Below are 18344 nucleotides of genomic sequence, written 5' to 3'. Positions count from 1 at the left end.
TGAAGTAAACGTCATTCCATATCAAAACAAGCCCTTTTACTTTGAAATTCTGTGAAATATCATCACGAATGTTTTTACCGCTTTATTATTATAAATACATGAGTGCACAGCAGTGCAGACACATAATGCAGATTGGAGAGTCACTGATATCTGAAGATCAATATTGGCTTAAAAAAAACAAACTAAACAAACATATTTGTCTCTTGCATGCAAACCTTTTTCATGCATGTATCCGCCGTGTGCAGGAGTAACTGTTTTCATCGGCGCTTATTTTCAAAGCGCCTTGCACTTAATTTTGATTTGCATATAATTGTGTTCTTTCAAAATAAGCGCGTCCATGAAAATCTGCTGTTGTTGCGATTATGGTAACTACCCGGGCTGCTGAGATCATTTTGCTTTATTATCGCTCACTTTGTGATTTCTCTTCATGACAGAGCCATTTCTCAACGAGACACTCTCTTCTAACTAATTCATTTTCCTGAAACAGGATTTATCTTCCATTACTCCACACATACAGAAATACAATCATATTTCCTCTTCATTGAAAAAAGAGAAAAAGGAACCTTTTGTTGCCAGAGATTGTCTCACTTTTTTTTTTCTCCGATGGCAGGTTCCTGATGATCCCCTCTGTATGTAAACTATTTGAATGTATAATGTGGAGCTGATGGATGAAATAATTTCCTTTGTCACTTGTCCACTTCAGCACTGTGCATTTATCTGATATTGTTCCCTTTTCTTACCCGTGTTTCATAAGTCCTCCATTCTGAAGTACTTTCTGAAATATAGTGATAAACAGATATTTATCACTCCCCTCAGTCACTGATACTTTGTCTGTCACTGTTTGTATTCAGCCTTATTGCCAAAGAAACAGGTTTACATGATTTATATGAAGGCTGGCTGCAGTGCACACGAGCAGAATGAACACACACACACACACATACACTTTCATGTAATCAATGCAAAAAAAAAAAAAAGGCTTCACACGCAACAAATGCCACATTTGCCACACAGGTACAGATGGATTTTCAACATCAACAGCCCATGGCCATTTTCCCCTCCTCTTTCCTCTCATCTCACTCTATCTTTTCCTCATCCTTCTTTCTGTCTTCCCTCTCATCTCCTGAACCTCCAGAGGGTTTCTCTGGATTCATTATTTCCTGTCAGCATGTGTCTCTTGAGGCTCCCATGCACTAGAGCCCCTTCTCTAACTTCACTTCAACTGGTAAATGGGGCCCCTTCCTGAGAAACGGAACCCTGTGTGTTCATACGTAAAGTTTGAACAGGCAGATATCACGGTTTCTTTGTGTCAGGTGGATACAGCCTTAAAGGCCCTGATATACTTCCGCAAAGAGCGCGCTGGGTGTGCGTGGACAAAGCGCACGCACAAACAAAGGATAGATCTCCCAGCCTCAACTTGATCACCCTCGAATCGTACTGTAGCTAACCACAGCTGTCGTTCTCACATATTACAGGACCCTGACATAGTCTTGTCAGCTGAAGCTCATCACCAGGGAGCGACGCCACTGGTAGCAAAAAGAACTCCATTTGAATGGTTCATGGGAAAATAAGTAGGGAAAAGAATCGGTATCGGTATGATATTGGTCAGAATAGCTGGATCGGGTATAAGACAGATAAAAATCCAAAAATATTTTATATCCCCATGCTTCAGCAAAAGCATTTTAGCTGTGTCATGTTTGGGCTGTTTATTTCTCTTCATTATGTCTTTGAAATGACACAGCGCAAATGTGATGTTAGCAGCTTCATCGTTCATAAATGGTCTAAAATGACTGTATCGGACTAATATCGGTATCGGTAGATAGTTTTTGATATCGGTATCGGACACAAAAAAGTGGTATCGGGACATCACTAAAAATAAGCCGATAGATAGATAGATAGATAGATAGATAGATAGATAGATAGATAGATAGATAGATAGATAGATAGATAGATACTGACTGACAGCTGGTGTCGTTCCAGGTGATATCTGTGAACCTCTGTTTGCAAAACATCAACAATGCAAATCACAAATATCAAGGCTTCAAAACAGGAGTTCAGATTCTTACGGGCGACATTACAGACAGTTGGTTTTGATAGAATATAAAGTACAAGGTCTTCTTCTTCCTCCTCGCCCAAGTCGCAGTGCAGTAAATAATCAGGGTGCTGCATAAGTTTTGGTCTGTGGATTTTGGACTCATTTTAAAGTTCATCCAATTTTGATGAAGCTAAAGAAGAAAGGGAAAAATATGAAAAAATAATACTGCTATAAACAAGGGGAGAATATATAGAGGCCGGCACTGCTTGCTGGGCCTCATGGCAATACTGCTACTTGGACTTAAAGTTATGTCAGCATTGGTGAAAATATTTGGATTCTGAGGTTATTAAAAAAACAAAGGAGCAGAGAGAGGCAGTGTGACTGAGGAAAAAGAGAGATAAACAGACAAAGAGCCTGTTCAGACCTGGTATTAACATCCGTACCGAGAGATCTGATTACAAGTGGATCTCAGCTTTTGGGTAAATGTGATTTATCAGTGTTAGACAGACCGACAGACAGACAGTAAATTACACTGAATGAGAAAGATCAGGAGGTTACAGAGGCGAAGGTCACAACTGCATAAATACTGACACTGCAGTGTACACACCGTTGTTGTGTGAGGAAGGAGGAGAAGTGGCTGGTGTATTTTTTTGTTTATTTATTTCTTGAGCTGCCTCATGCGAGCAATCCGAACCCAAAATAATGCTAAATAATGTTAACTCTCCTGTTATTCAAGGAGAAAATAGACCCATCATGATAACTGGATGATTTCCGCACAGTCTGACACTCGTTACTATGCACTCAGATTTTGTTCTTATTGCTTCTGTGAGTTATGGACACCTGCAAAGCAATCTGGCACCAAGTCGCTGAGGTCAATCACCTCAATAACCTGAACGAGACCTTGGACTGTCATTTTGGCAACGGAGGAGGAAAAAAACAGAGGCAGTGCCAGGACGAACATGATTAGTGCATTATGACAGGTCAACCTCACATTACATAAAGTTGTGAACGCTACAAAGACTGTTTGCATTAGGAGGGATAAAGATATTAGTTTGGATGTTACACTAGGAGATTTAATCTGAGTGAATTCAATAATTATTGAGGAAATCAGGGTTCAGTATTCCTCCCGTGGGCACGGGGTCTGTGCCGCAGGTGCACCCATGGTAATTTGCTGTGGGACACGGCAACACAACTCCTTATAGTATAGTATAATGTAGTAATAATTGTGCAGAACTCACTAAATAGACTGATTTTCTTTGCTTTTGATCATAAAAACGAGTCGAGTGAACTTTGACCTGTAACGTATTTCCAAATTCAATCCCATTTTGAACATTTTGAGTACTTTTTGCTCAGGTTTTGTTTACATAGCTGGTGATTTTGTTTTTTCTCATCAGTTTGCCTACGTTGTTCTGAAAAAGGATGGACGACACTCTATATTGCATATTCTTATACCCTCTATATACAGTCTACTGTATGTGTAAACATAGTAATGCTCTGTGTGTTGTTGAACAAAAGTAAAAATAGTGAGGCTGTGACTGTCAGAAAAGTAACAGTGTGAGACATACAGTACAGGGAGGAAATATAACAAATTCAGCCACAGATAAGAGGCCAGTCAACATTTCATTCTAAGAAGAAGAAAAAAAGAAAAGCTGCCAACATATTCTTGCAAACTGTAAAGGAAACCAGACACAGACACAGACTGATGTGTCTTTGTTTCTCACTTTAGAGGGAAAAGGCTTCTGCAGGAATAATTGTTTTTGTTTCCAACTCCCAAATATTTGAAACTACCGTTCAACATTTAATGCATTCTTATATCCTTGAACATTTGGCATCCACACTCTCGTCTCGCTCTCCTGCTGTCCAGCCCTGTGACTGTGAAGGACAGCCCGTCTCTCCTCAAGTACAAACCCTGACTTCCTGCACTGCCTTTCATTGAAGAACGTTTTATTTATTTATTTATCTATACTAGCGTCACACTGATTATTTGAATTAAAGTCAAAATTGATTTTTATATAGCATAGCTGCTGCAGCACAGAGTGAGACATTTAACGCGTTGGTCAGTGCGGGTCGGTCGTCAGCTTGCATCTCGCGCAGTCGCTGCCGAATTATTGTCACAAGAGATTAAGTGGCGCCTAAATTAAATTAGCCGGAGAGAAGAGAAGACATTTGGTTACTGTGCGGCACCGGTCCCAGGAGACAGCGTCATCTACATAAATAGAGGTTGCACGTAGACGGGTTTTGTGCACTCTGTCAGCTCCTTGTTGTGAGACCGTCATTCAAACTATAGCCATGCATTAATAAAAGGTATTAAAAAAAAAAAAAAACAGACAGTTGGATTATAATTCTATGGAGAATGTATACAGCAATCCCACCTGGGCATGTAGGACCATATAAGCACAGATCTGAGGGATCCTTGTAATAAAAATTGTATCGCACTGCTGGACCATGACTGACACGCACCCTTCACTGCCTCTTCCACTTCACTGCAGTCACATTCACACACAGAGAGAGAGAGAGAAACCCAAATATCAAACTAGGTACAGGGAGGAGGAGGAGGAGGAGGAAAACAAATAAAGCTCAGCAGTTGTGATATACTGTACTCTACGGTTGCAGATTTGATGTATTTTCCCTTTAACCGAGTTGATAAAGAATAGTTGCTTCATCATAAATGCTAAATCTGTTTTATCTATTGAATTTTAAACAGTGTCAGACCCGAACTCCCTCTATCATGTCAGTCAGTCAGTCATCATCTAACCGCTTTATCCTCCACCAGAGGGTCGCGGGGGGTGCTGTGCCAATCTCAGCTACATCGGGCGATAGGCGGGGTACACCCTGGACAGTTCGCCAGTCCATCGCAGGGCCACACACAACTAGAGACAAACAACCATTCACTCTCACACTCACTCCTATGGTCATTTTAGGGTGTCCAATTTACCTAATCCCCACATTGCATGTTTTTGGACTGTGGGAGGAAGCCGGAGAACCCGGAGAGAACCCACGCACACACGGGGAGAACATGCAAACTCCATGCAGAAAGGCCCTTGTTCCAACCGGGGCTCGAACCCTGGTCTTCTCGCTGCAAGGCGAGAGTGCTAACCACTACACCACCGTGTGGCCCCCTCTATCATGTATTTACATTATTTACATTGTTTAGTCTGTAGCATTTTCTCTTCTATGAAATTGCCTTTTAATAACGTCCATCTCTGTCTCACGTCGCCTCACTTCACTTCAAATTACTGCGCTTGTGTTGACTGGAAACAACTCCGCTAATTAGAACGAAATATCCAAACTTTGGTCAAACCTTTGTCAAGATAATTTGTGACCCAACTGTGAGCAAACAGACAGAGGAGCTGATTGGGAATTTCCATATTAGTGTTGCTGCTACAAAATAAGCCGTTAATTGTACGATAAAGGAAAATATTCATATTCAATATTAATTTGAGGAACGTGAACCAAAAACTACACGACTGCTTCCCTCAGGCTTAATTTGACAGTCCGTATTTTGAAATGTGTTTGTGGAGACCCGGTGAATTCTCCGGAGGGTATTTGTTGATCACTGACACCATTCTGTCATTCAGCAATCGCACACATTTACCCGCAGACAAAAACTTCAAACAACACAGCCAAACCTCATCAATCTTTCCCTCTGTCATTCTTGTGTTTTCCCCAAATTTGAGTAGATTTCCACTGCTTTAAATATACACACACACAATATGATGAAATAGTCAAGATTATTATAACAAAGCGAAGACGTTTAGTTGACGGTCACAGAGCAGCAAAGGAACATAACCATATTTAAAAAGCTAAAATCAGAGAATTGAGTTCACATCTACAAAAAAAAAACATTTGAAGAAATAAAAACTGCCATTTCAGCTCCCGGAACTTAAATGATTTAAATAACTCAGCTCTTACAGAAAGGCAGTGTCGTACTTTTTCTGAACTTTTCTCAGGTGGGGCAAAAATGCTTACATCCTATTGATTTTTTTTTTTCTTTCTCCCATTGTGCAGACGCTACACTTTCATCCGTCCATTTGTATGTCCTGCATTTCTCAGCCGCAGATAACAGTTATCTGCACAATTATGTGTAATGAAGCAATGATCGATACAACCCATATAAAATGGTTATTGAGGAAGCAGCAGAAACACATTAGCATAAGTGGGTTTGAATGCAGATTCTACCTGGATTAACTATTAGACGAGATGGGGGGGAGGAGGCAGGTTATGGCAAATGTGTGTGTCAACCTTTACTGCCCACACACACACACACACATACAATATAACAAACAACAAGGGGCTGTACTGGATCTGCACACCAATCAAAACACCTCACTACAATTCACTCAACACACTGAGTCACCAATGTGTGTCCAACCCATCTGCCGAGAGCTGACAGCAAGAGAGGAGCAGGAGGAGAAGAGGAGGAGGTGGAGGAGGAGGAGGAGAGGCTAACTTTTACTGTAGTGACAGCATGAAGTATTTTAGTAAAGCATTTTAATTGGAAAACATCAGAAAAGTGACAAACATTCAGAGGAACAAAAACATCTTCCCGTGTGTGTGTGTGTGTGTCTCACTCGCCTATGCTCGCACAAGTTTTAAAACTGAAAGAACGCATATGAACAACAACTCACCTTTCTACATGTTATAAATTATATAATGCCAACAATGCGGGGGCAAAAAAAAAAAACAAGCAAACCTAAATTTGAACCGTTTCCTTTATTTGAATTATTATTTAATTAAACAAAATGGTTTAAGTCTTCGGCTTGAGCTTCCTGTCAGTGTCAGGATGTGCTGCTCTTCTCTATTTTAGATCACTGTCAACAGAACACTGGAAGACATCTAATGGCCATCTGTGACTCAGTAACGCACATCGAGCATGGAAACAGACCTGTAGTATCCCAACATCTTTCCGTCATCCTATTACGGCGAACACTTATACATCACAAAAGTGCTGTCGCTAAATACACCTCTGTTAAATATTGAGATTTCAGACCTTTCCCTGGTAATTGTTGGAGATTAACTCACGTTTTTAGGATTGTTAAGTCTCTTTAACTGATCTACAGTTTGGCTGGATTCCTGTGTCAGACGTCTCTTCCTGTGACGGCACTCTGACCAATCAGTGGCCGGCAGTCTGGCGACGTCACGTATAGTAATCAGCTCAGTGGAAACCCAAAATAACCGTGCCTTGCCGTGCCGAGGCGAGTCGAGCTAGTGGAAACGTGCCGTAAGTGATCTCAAATGGAAGCCAATCCCTGTGGGTTCCCATCGCTCTATGTTCCCTTTGAGGAAGTTTTACAGCAGTGTTCAAACACCTGACATCTCTCACTATCTTTACCGGGAAAAATGCTCTCTCCCATTTCTACTGTTTTGGAATTCCCTGTGTGTGTGTGTGTGTGTGTGTGTGTGTGTGTGTGTGTGTGTGTGTGTGTGTGGGTTTCCTCCCACAGTCCAAAACAACATGCAGAGATTAATTGGACACTCTACAGTGAATGTAGATGTGAATGTGAGAGTGAATGGTTGTTTCTTGTCTCCGTGTGTTTGCCCTGTGATTGACTGGCGACGTGTCCCAGGTGCACCCCACCTTTCACCCTATGTCAGCTGGGATCGGCTCTCACGCCGCTCATATGGAGGATAAAATGGACAAATGCATGAATAAATGAATGAATGAACGAATTAATGAATATCGCTACTGAAGAAATGATTTAGCAGTAACATTTGTCACTGAATAATTGCATCTTATAATGATCAAGAAATGAATAAATGGGATGATGGATTCAATAACAATGGATATTTTTGGTTGAGACCATTTTTGGGCCCGTTCCCACTTTGAAGACTGTGTACTCACTTAAACAATATCCAAATAGTGCCAGCTATGTGGTAAATGTTTGAACTGAGAGAATGAAGGGAAGCGAGGGTACGCAGAGAGGGTGAAGGGGAAAAGGGACAGGAATAGAGTTGTTTTTTCAGTTTATTTTGAGCTCCATTACCCCTATTACAGATGAGTATGTGCTCTCCACCCTCCTCTAAATGCTGAGGATGCAGGTGGCCCACTGAGGAAAGCACCTATCAATCTCTCCTGGCTACCTACCTTTCTGTCTGCCCATTTATTCATCAGCTCATCTGATGACAATCCACCGAGTCCATTTCACTATTCTGCAGCCTCTCCTCCATATCTCAGATAATCAGTCCATCAACAGATCCATCTGTGTATCCACCCAGCAATTCATCTACCTCTCCATTTATCTCCCCATCATTCGTCCATTTGTCCATCATGTATCCGTCCATGCATCCATCCACAGACTGGCTTACTTCCATCAGTTTCCAACAGCACTTGAATACAACAGGCTGTGTGTTAGACTTCCACACAGACAAACGGAGAACAGAGGAGTTTTTCAATCGATAGGTTAAGCAAGATGTAATCACTCCTGTGACTCAATGGTTCTGGGAAAATGCATAATACAGCAACAGGGGGAAACAATTAAAAAAGAGGAAAACAATGTGCAGATGAAGTCTGAAGACGTGGGTGATAGCAAGAAAGCCTCAAGTCACTACTATCAATTACAACTCATAGATATAGCCTGTAATTGAAATGGATTAGTGCTCAAGGATTATTCTACTGTGACGCACAATAACCTTCATGATTGTGTAAACTGACTCCATGCAGAGCTTCAGCAGGGAAGTCTGACATGGCAGAGATTCAGATGATAACAATGCCACATATTAATCCCATATCTGCATGACGCTGTAGCCAATAGCTGCAGCTAGTTCAGGAAGATCTGCCACATCTAATGGTGCTTTTTCACTACATATTCCCGGTACGGCTCGCCTTTGCTCAGCATGGCTCGACACAGTTTGGGAATTTGGCTTGTAACCAGAAGGTCGCCAGTTCAAGTCCCCACCAGGTCGAAAGGGCTGGGGTATCCCTGAGCAAGGTACCCAAGCCCCATTGCTCCCCGGGCGCTACTCAGTGTGGCAGCCCACTGCTCCTAATTCAAGGATGGGTCAAAATGCAGAGAATAATTTCCCTAAGGGGATTAATAAAGTATCTAAAATTAAAATATTACCTCCTCAATGTAGGCGGAGTCATCATAGCAAGGCTGCATGAAACTGCCGTGACTTCGTTTTATACGCGACACACACAAACTAGTGACTTGTAAGGAAGTTATTTTCGATGTACAGAATCATTAGAATCAGTTATATATATTATAAGATTAGTTCAGGACTTCTTGCATTGCCTTGCCAAATGTTGGGGATTAACGCAGTGCCGTCACTCAGCCAATCAGTGACCGGCAGTCTAACTATGTCACACATCGGCTCTGCTCACTTGGAACCTTGCAAGAGCAGGTATATAAAAAAAATAGTGGTTCCAGGTACTATTGCTAATGGAAAAGCAAAAATAAGGAGTCGAGCCGTGCCGGGACTAGGTAGTGGAAAAGCGCCATTAGACAAACTATACCTGCTGTTTAACCTTATTTGTTTAGCTTGATTTGTTGTAGAAAAAGTGATCCCTTTGTGTAGCATACATTTATGCTACCTCTGCAATGCCCCCCCTCTGTTCTTGTGAGTATAGCAGCTTGTGGGTGAGTTGTGTTTTTTTTGGATGTGCACAACCAACAACAAGATTTAAACTGTACAACCCACAGTGGAAATGTGGTACAATCCTGCCCATGCTGTACCACGTTAGATTTACAAGATGTCATCTCCATTGTTTTTTGATTTGTTTATCTGTACCCAGCTCGTAGTGTAGTAACGCTGCATCAATAGGATATTATTATTTAGATCAACTAGCATCGTGTAGAATGAACTGCATGTAGTTGATCTCAGAGCTATATGGAAACCTGACTGTGAAATGACCATGTGACCGTCACTAGTTTTTCTTTTCACCAAAAAATAATACAGTCTGTTCTAAAGGAAACATATTATTATATAATCCCGCCATAAAAAAGACAACATACCTGTGGCTGTGTGACATCACACTCACAGGACTGAAAATACACCAATATTTCCTATTTGCAAGGTTTGCTATTTTATTTTAATTCTTATTGATTTGCCCCCTGTTCTCTGAATTGAACATCTGCAATTGCCCACAGAGGTGATCCTGATCCTGGTGATAAGAGGAAGAGGAGAAACCAATGCAGGGGGAAGAGCTTAGCTACACATGTCATTCCCTGACAACCCTCCAGGCCAACCATTAGCAAGCAAGAGGCAATCACCATTTCATCAATGTTCACTGCACAGCCTCTCCCCCTCTGTCTTTTATTCATGCCTGCTTTCTTTTTGGTTTTGTTTTTCCTCCTCCTCCATTTCTCATTTTCTCTCGTCTGAGCTCGTCTCTCCTTCACTCGGATAACAGTGGCGCTGGCTGCATCCATTCATCTGCCTCTGCATGTGCATTGATGAATGTTGATTTGAGTGAAGAATAGGAACCCACGGTGAAATATTTTCAGAGTATGTGTGAGGAAGACCACAGGTGTGTTTGTCTCTGTGTGTGTGTGTGTGTGTGTGTGTGTGTGTGTGCATGTACATGAACCTCCGACCTCGGCATCCTGATGGAAGAGAGTGTGGTGGTGTTATGAGATAATGGACACGCATTAACACACACCTCATAACAGTCTCCTTCATTCCATGCTAACGCACCCTACAAGTGGATATGTACAAATATATATATATATATATATATATATATATATATATATATATATATATATATATATACACCTGTACACATTTCCTTTCTCTTTTGAAAGGCGTCACTAACCCACTTATCCACTTAAACCAGCTCTGTTCACATATTATAGCTTGTCTTGGGGGCACGTCACATTATCAAACAATTACGTCCTTAATTGACAGTTAATAAAACTACAGTCAGTTTGACCTTGCCAGCAATAACCTTGAGATTGAGAGCTGTGGTCATCGTCATGACAGAAAAATACATAGAAACCAACTGAAATTGTACATTTTCTCAAAGTCGGCCTAACAGAGTCAAGTTACTACTGCATGTCAACGTTCAGTCGGACCAGAGTTGGACTCTTGGCCTGGGAGCATGTGCCACAGTTTCAACCCCTGGCTTAAACCCAGAAATAATAGAAGCTTGTACATATCGCAGACCCTGGTATACTCACGTGTCAGGGTCCTGTCGTATCTCACTTCACCATTGGGGTGGCGGGGATTCATTTTGTGCATGCGCTGTCCTCGTGCACCCAACGCAATCTTTACGCGCGTTGCAAAATCTGGGCCGCACAACCTACTACATTGATGACGCAATTTGTACCATGCACTGTGTGCGCGGAAGTATACCAGGGCCTTAAGACAACAGTCAGAAAAACACGGTGAATTCAGGCCGATACCGTTTATGGACTGACGAGGAGACTGACTTTCTGCTCCATCAGCTTAAAGAATTGGATCATTTTAAGTTAATGAATGGCGCTCGACACGTTAACAACTCGTGCAGTGGTGTAGTAACTGAGAAATGGAGGGAAATGTCGGCTTATCTCGACACCCGTGGAGCATCTTCCCCTCAGTGTGAAGATGGACTATACTGGTGTAGGATGTGTCTGTGGGTGCAGCGTGGTCTGTTTGTGTCATACATTACACCTTATCAGACATTTGCCACTTTATTCTGCTGAGCTGATCATGTAGGTGTTAATTAGTCCTCTCATTTGAAATCCCTGCAAAGCCTCGGTGTTCTTCCTACTGTGTGTCTTTGTGAGTTTATATGTGTGTGTGTGTTTCTCTCTACTTGGACACTCTAAATTGCCTGTAGGTGTGGGTGTGAGAGGGAATAGTGCCTGTGTGTTGACCCCGTGGTGAACTTGTGAATTGTTTCCCCCGCCTGTCGCCCTATGTTAGCTGAGAGTGACTCCATATAAATATAAAGCGGTCGACAATGAATTACTTTCAAATTAAAAACTTTAAATTTAAATTGTTCCTGTCTGCGGGTCTAAGATTAAGGTTAGAAGATAGAAGATGAACAAGATGTTCTGTCTTTTCGACATTGAATCCTTCCCATAATGACCATCTTTTATGAGTCGGTTAAGATCTGTTATGAATGTTTCCGCATTGAGATACTCTGATCCTAATCTGTGTCTATGACATCTATGACATGCAGGTCATGCAGGTCTCAAGAAAATTGTGGACGAAGGCTTCCAGTTTGCCAACTTGATGGATTATATACAGTATATATATATATATATATATATATATACACACACATATACATATACATATATATATATATATATATAAAAAAGATGTCTGCTTGAATGGAAGTTACAACGGTAAACATTTTACTGAGGAGTTAACGGTCTTTCAGGTCTTCGTCAATAGCTAATGATGTCAAATGTGTAGTTTATGCTCCTATTTGAAGGATAACGGCTTCAAATCAGGGGTTCAGATGCTCATCGCTGACGTCACGGCCCGCCGCAACTTGGTTAAAAATCAGAGACTCCATTGTGGAGCTCTGGAGCAGATTTTCATTTGTGTGTCGCCGTGTATTCATTCTTCCCTCAGTTCTGTCTTCCTGTCTTCCATGCTGCAGAGAAGAAGCCCTGCCGTGGACGCCACCATGCTTCACCATAGCTGGTATTAGTCAGGTGATGAACAGTGCCTCAGGCTGTCACAGTATTGATTCTTACCACACAAATTGGTAAAGCCATTGATTCTGCTGCAAAAACCACCACGCACACACATATACACATGTGTATATATATATACACACACGTGTATATACACGTGTGTGTATATATATGTATATATGTATACAGACAAATTACTTTTTGAAACAATATGTTCAGACTACAAACTATATCAACATCAAAGAGGTCATTCATTACTAACTAGGGCTGTGATTGTAACACAGCTCAGTCCCTTACACCGGTGTTCCCCTCTCCTTCACTTCACCTCACCTGCACCTCATTAGTTCCGCCCCATCAGCTCACACATCCTTACCTCTGCCAGATTGTCTTGTGTGGATTCCGAGTTTATTAGTTTATTAGATTGTTTTAGAACCTCTGGATTCTGGCCTGCTGATTCTGGATTTGCATGATTTGACTGATCCCCTTGTGTTTTGACTGACCAAATACACTGAGCAGTCCATTAAATCACAATTCTGCCCGTCATGTTTTTGGGGTTCTTCTCTGCAAGTGTCAGAATTTGATTGCATCCAGTTTTAGGTGAACACCAAAATAATTTGTAGTGTGCTTTTAAATAGAATTGATAATTGGGGATTTTCTTTGTGAGACAATAACACAGGAGATCATTCATCCATCAACCACTTCATCCTCCACATGAGGGTCACAGGGAGCTGGAGACTAGCTGGAGACCAGCTGGCAATCCCCGGACAGGTCACCAGTCCATCACTCTCACACTCACACCAGTTAACCTAATGCCCAATTTTGCATGGAGCCGGAGCTAGCCACTGCTCCACCATGTTGCCCTAATCCAGCAGTCACATTTACAAAAGCAATGCACATCACATGTCACTCAGTCAGACATTTTTCTAAATGGAATCAGACCGTTGTGTTTTCTTTAAGATAAGTGCAACATTTATCTGTCACTACTAGTAATGAAATAAATAAGTGGAAAATAAAGGGATTTTAAGCTCTGCCTACTAAGTGTTCACTGAGCGACACATTAAATACAACATTAAAAGGTGGTTAAAATATGATAGATAAGCTGTTTTAAAGAGGTAAATATTGATAAATAAATATATATATATAAATGTATATATAAATAAATATAAATATAGTTTTTTTTTCAAGTGTTGAACAAGTTTTGGTTTATTTTCATACATAGTTTGTTCACTTGAGTTAACCCTCTTATGACCATCATGATGTTCAGGCTGCCTGGATTTATTTTGAGTTTATGGCTGTAGAATTGTCAAAAAATGTTCAGTGAGTGAGTTCCTTTCCCCAAGATAACTTTCACTTTCGATATCTGGCAGTTATTCAACTGTTTAGGAATTACGGTACTGAGAAGCTGACGCCCCAAACATGTGACGCGCTGGCGAATCTTGTCTGTGTCTATCTTGTCTATTGGATGGTCGTTCCGCAGAACAAAGCTCTATTCTCTGCTTTACGGTGCCCATCCATCCATCTTCTACTGCTTCAACCTCCACACGAGGGTCGCTGTGCCAACATCAGCTGGCAGTCCAAAGCTTTTTGAAGTACACCGAGGACAGGATGGTCACAGAAGGGTTAAGTGCCGTTATGATGTCATGGTGACGTCATAAACAAGTAGCAGTGTGTGTTGTTGTCATTTAATCGCATGTGTGTTACGATAAAACAAGTGAACTGTGAACATCTGCCTTTGAGAGACAGAGATGGACACTCATACCTTTACGTTTTTATTTTGTAGTTTTCCAAAGTGTCCAAAGTGTTTGAAGAACGAGAAATAAACTGATCAGACATCAGTGTGTGAAGCGTTGTTGAACCAGTGTAGCTACGGATATTTTTTAATCCCATCCCTATTATTAATGCTACTTTTGCCCAACTTGACATCATCATAGCCGTCAAATTAGTAAGTTCAACATCTCTGCTGTGCCACCAAACAGCCATCATCCAAACTGAGCCAACTTCCAAATGAAGACCCCCGTTTACACGCAGGCTCCTCCTCCTCCTCCTCCTCTTCGCGAATGCCTCAACATTATCTTTTGCAAAAGCTCCGGCTTGCTGGATAAATTTGTCTCCACTTTGTGTTGCATTGACAAGACAGAGCTTCAACTTCATGGTTGACTGAATTTGTGTGATTAAAGAGACGACAAGCAAAACCATCTGCTTGTCACATCCATCTGTCATCGCCCAGCATTCGCCATCAGCCGCACATCACTCAAAAACAACAGCAAGTTGTAGCGAGAGAAACAGAGAGAGAGAGGAGATATAAGAGAGGGAGCCCAAACACTGTGATGCCTCAGAGAGAGAGGGAGGGAGGGAGGGGCGGGGAGGGGAGGGAGAGAGCTGAAGAGACCAGGAGGTGCAAGAATGAGAGTCAGAGGGTGTGACTGAAAGTGAATGAGGAAGTGAGCGTGAAGAGACAGAGCCCAGGGGTGATCGAGAGAGGGACAAATGCAGCGAGAAAAAAGGGGAGAGCTACAGACGGAGATTTTCTGCTGCACATACATGAGCCGGCCTGTTGATGTTGCCCTGTTGGGACCACAGATATTTACAGAGAGTGTCCTGCAAGCTCCCACCAGTGCGCTGATCGAATTTCAACACAGCTTTTATTCCCTCTGGTTCTTGTACTTTTTCTAAAAAAATAAAATAAAATAAAATAAAATAAAGAAGAAAAAATAAATGAAAAAAAGTCACTGTACACTCTCCTATAACAACGAAATCCCACAAATCTAATTAGACACAACTGAGCTTCCAAAATGATTATTTTACCCAGTACATTTAGGCACCAAATTGTCTTCAATTAGACAATTTTTTTTTTATCTTATTATACAGCATTTTCTAACTGGATAGTCAGGTTTGTAAACTGCTGACTCCCCCAGTCCAAAGTCCACAGAGAACATCTTTGTGATATTTGTTTTAGCTTGCACACACACAGGAGCTGCCTTGTTTGGTAAGTCTGTGTCACTTTGTCCAAACATGATTTCAAACACGATATAATCACAACATTACACATTTGAAATAATACTGTTGCACGCAGACTCTCACTCACTCATCTTCTACCACTTCATCATTTACATAAGGCCACACACACACACACACAGGGGGAACATGCAAACTCCAGAAAGGCCCTTTTTCCGACTGGGTGACGAACCCAGGTCTCCGTGCTAGGCACGAGTGCTGACCACTACACCAACCGTGTACCCAGATCGACAACTCCTGTGTTGTAAATTGCTCATTTTCTCCATGGACGTCGGTGTCTAATGGTGAAATATACAGCAAAGGTATTGTAGATATATTATATTATGTTACATGGTCTAAATTAGTTTTGCTTATATCCCCACTATGTCCCCGTATAGGCATGTTTTCAGCGAGAGCTTGGTTTTCAAACTATCCCTTTAATACGCTTAGTCCGTACGAAATAAGATCACCTCACTCTGAAAAGTGCGTCGGTCTGCGCTCATAAGACACCGTGTGGCTTTATTGTGTCTTTACATGTTGTCATTCTACACGGTCTCATCCCGTTTCAGTCATTCTCTCCTTCCTCTCTTTCTTCTCCCCCTCTTCTTCACTCCTCTCACCTCAACAATGTCCTCTCATCCTCTGAGAAGAACACAGTCAGCAAAGGGCCCTTTGGGAGTTTGTGGGAAATCCAGCCCTCATCTTTCATTGTAAGATCCTCGCCCCGCTCTCCCCCTCTCTCCCGTCTCCCCACCACCACCTTCTGCTGAGTTTCTGTCTCCTTTTCTCTTCTCCTCCTCTCATTCTTTCCCCCTCTCTCCCCAGCCACTTTCTCGCCATCTTTTTCTCTCTCTCTCCCTCCCACCAACTCTCTCCAGGATTATCGATTTAGTGTAGGCTGTGATTGAGTCTCACTGGGTGTAATGCGGGCCCTAAGGTGTCCTCTGAATGGAGAGCATCATGAGTTATGGACTAACTATAGTCACTCTTCCACAACACCTGAATCACAGGCAGACACACACACACACACACACACACACACGGTGCACGCGTGCAAACACACACACGTACGTTTGCACAGCTGCTCTTCTCAGGACTGCAATGATTTCCTTTCAAAGCTTTATCTCTAACCTTAACCCTAATCGGTTAATGTCGAACCCGAACCTTAACCTAGTAACCACAATTCAAATCTTGCTCCTAAACAAAACCAGTTCTTTTAAAAAAAGGATGTTCTGCCTCATGAGGACCAGGTTTTGGTCTCCATGAGGACTAGTGGTCCTGACAAGGTCAGTGTTTATGCCAGATAAAGGTCCTGAAGCGGCAACAAACACAAGTAGACACACGGAGAGAAATTGCTTTACCCGATGCAAACCAACCTCTGTGTGCAAGAACAAGGACACACATTGATCATAGTTACACTCACACACACTCACACACACTCACACACACACTGAGACGAGCTCATTATAGGCATAACTTCGACAAAGACATAATTTAATTGTGTCATTATCCTCTTGTGCTTTTGCTCATTTGCATTCAGGGAGATTAAATCTAACCGTGATCTCTGACATTACTTTTTTTTTTTCATTTCCACTGCAGTAACAGGTGCAGTATCACACACACACACACACACACACACACACACACCATCATTGTAGCCTTTTATCGTATTACACTATTCTTAAATGATGTAATACAACAACAATTTCACAACTGTAGCAGCCACAGTTTGCGCGGTGAAAATTAATCACAGATTCCCATTTAATGACAGTTGTAAAAACAGTGTGTAAAAATAAACCATTACTAAAGAGGTAGCACATCCGGAATAAAAAAAAGTGGGAGTGGGACAAAATACTCACAATACAAACAAGCGCGTACGTGTTTTGACATGTGGCCTTTATCAGAGCGTTCGGAATACTGTGCAGGTTCAACTTGCCACAAAACACAAGGGCAGAAAACGTCCACAGCTGAAGGGATTAAGAAGACTGTGGAGGCGATCTTTTGAGGAAAAACTGGCTCAAATGACACCAAATGGACCGATTGATGATTTCAGTTTAAAATGTTTATTGAGTCAAGATTATCAGAGTTAAAATTCTTTTATTTGTTTTATTAATGTCTTCACAGTATCTCTCAGACCTGCTTCAGTCGTACCCTCCCTCACGCTCCCATTCGGAAAATCGGTGACTGTTAGTTGTCCCTAAGACTAAGAGGAAACTCAGAGGTTGCATTTTCAGTCGCTGCTCCAAAAACTGTGGAATGAGTTAGTTTTGGCGGGACTGCTCACTTCCTGTTTTTAAATCCTCTCTTAAAACACTTTTTGTTTCTCTTTGGCTTTTAACTCAGTTTGAGATGTTAGCTTTTACTTTATTTTATTGTTTTTTTTTCACATTTTTATTTGTCATGTCTGTGTACCGCACTTGGGCCAACCGTGTTGTCTTTAAAGTGCTTTATAAATAAAGTTGGATTGGAGTGCCCAGCATTACGGACGCTCTGATAAAGGCTTTGTGTGCGATGTGAGCCATGTGAGTATTTCTTTCTATTATTCAGGATGTGCTACCTTGGGATCACAAACTCACACGGCTCATTTGTCCTTTTCATTGCAGAAATAACTTCTTTTTCCAAGTTGGGTTATTGATTGTCTATGCAGTTGAACTATACGAGTTGCTGGGGTTTAGACAAAATGTTCAAGTCTACAATATCTTAAGACTATGTTTTATCTCATCATAGACAGCCTGTTCTTACTGGAT

The 18344-nt window shown here is 41.6% G+C and overlaps 1 protein-coding gene across 1 annotated transcript in view; it reads right to left on the bottom strand.

The window, feature by feature from the left end:
* Nucleotides 1-18344, bottom strand: part of LOC122767590 (neurexophilin-4) — a 106710-nt gene that overhangs the window by 87993 nt on the left and 373 nt on the right. The window lies entirely within an intron of this gene.

This window comes from Solea senegalensis, linkage group LG4 (genome assembly GCF_019176455.1).
Source record: "Solea senegalensis isolate Sse05_10M linkage group LG4, IFAPA_SoseM_1, whole genome shotgun sequence".
Lineage (NCBI taxonomy): Eukaryota > Metazoa > Chordata > Actinopteri > Pleuronectiformes > Soleidae > Solea > Solea senegalensis.
The sequence above is the reverse complement of the archived record's forward strand: the minus strand, read 5'-3'. Positions and strand labels throughout refer to the sequence as shown.